This window comes from Lolium rigidum, chromosome 4 (genome assembly GCF_022539505.1).
Source record: "Lolium rigidum isolate FL_2022 chromosome 4, APGP_CSIRO_Lrig_0.1, whole genome shotgun sequence".
Taxonomy (NCBI): Eukaryota; Viridiplantae; Streptophyta; class Magnoliopsida; order Poales; family Poaceae; genus Lolium; species Lolium rigidum.
This window is the reverse complement of record NC_061511.1, coordinates 100777125-100778673: the sequence shown is the minus strand read 5'-3', so window position 1 is coordinate 100778673 and position 1549 is coordinate 100777125.

Below are 1549 nucleotides of genomic sequence, written 5' to 3'. Positions count from 1 at the left end.
CACGCGGGCCGCCTGACGAATGGGACCCACTGTCAGCCTAACTTAAGCAGCGAAACGGTAAGGGTTGGTCTGAGCCGCACGATTAGAATCGGATCGAACGGCGCACGGCCGTCGTCATCTCCGGCGAGAGAGAGGTACTGGCGCGGCGAGGGTCGGGGTCCGGCGAGCTCACCGGTGCTCCAGCAAGGGTTGGCAGTGTGCGCGGGGACGTTGTCGACGACGGCGAGTCGTCTGGCACGAGCGGTGTCTCCTGGGGCAGCTTCTATCGTCGGCGAGCTTCTGCGGCGGTTACGGGCAGCGATGATGAAATTGGGCGGCGCTACTGGGCAATGTCGAGCGGAGCGGTGGTGAGGAGAGTCAGAGATGAGAGGGGAAGGCGCTGGTGTGGAGAAATGAGCGAGGGGTGCCCTCCTTTTATAGCGACGGAGTGTGGCCGTGGTGCTGCGGCGAAGTCGTCTCCGGCTACATCGCTACAGGGGCGCTGGGGCACTGGCGCTGACGCGGGTGGTTCGGCGATGTCACGGCGGTGATGCAGGGCGTGATTGCGGTGAAAACAAGGCAAGGACGAGGGTAGGAGGGTGACGCGAGCGCACGGTACTGCGGTGGATGGCGTCGACGGTGGCGTCGCGCACAGCGTTCCCGCGGGTCAGCGAGCATGTCTACGACGTAGAGGGAGACGTGGGGAAGCTGGTGGCGCAGAGAGAGAGGTACGGGGTGACGCAGGCGAGCGGGGCGAAGTCGTGGCCGAGCGCGTTCGTGCCGGCGTGTGTGGTGCACCACTGGGTCGAGCAGCGTGTCTAGCAGGTGCAGGGGAGTGAGAGGAAGAGAGTGGACACGGTCGTGCGCGTTGGAGTGCACCAGAGGGCAGGGTTGCATGTGTGTGCCCATGTCATGCCACGACATGGCATGGTTTGGTCAAATTGGTGACGATGGCCTGCTCCAAACCTTGTCTATGGTGCTTGGAAGGGTGTAAGAGGTACAGAGGGGTACAAATGGTGACCTAGGGTTGATGGTGGAGGCAAGGATCCACTGGATTTTGTAGTGCATAGGGTTGGCAGGGTTGTGCACACCAGGTGCTTGATGAAATGGCCGCAAGAAAAGAAATTTGGAATTTTTGATTGAATTTTGGTGAGTTGTAATCATATAATATTTGAAGTACAATGGTGATGATGGTGGTCAAATTTGAGTTGATTTGCAAAAAGCCAAAATGGGTATGATCTTGTTTTTGCTTTATGGTTGCAACTTTGCTTGATCACCATTTGAATTTGAGCAAGAATTTGCAGGGGTTGTTTTGAGCAAAGTTGTTCACCTTGATGTTGTCTTGGATGAGGTGCAAAGAGTTGACATTGTTTAGTTTGAAATTTTTCCAAAACAGGGGCTCAAAGAGGGTGTCATGTTAAAATTGACAGATTTGACCATTAGTGCATGTGAGCACAATTTGATTTCAAATTTGATTTGATTTGAGTTTCTTTGATTCACAAAGTGTTATTAAGTATTTATTAACATTTTACAAGAAATGGCACAAGCTAACTTGGCCTAGATCAAAGAT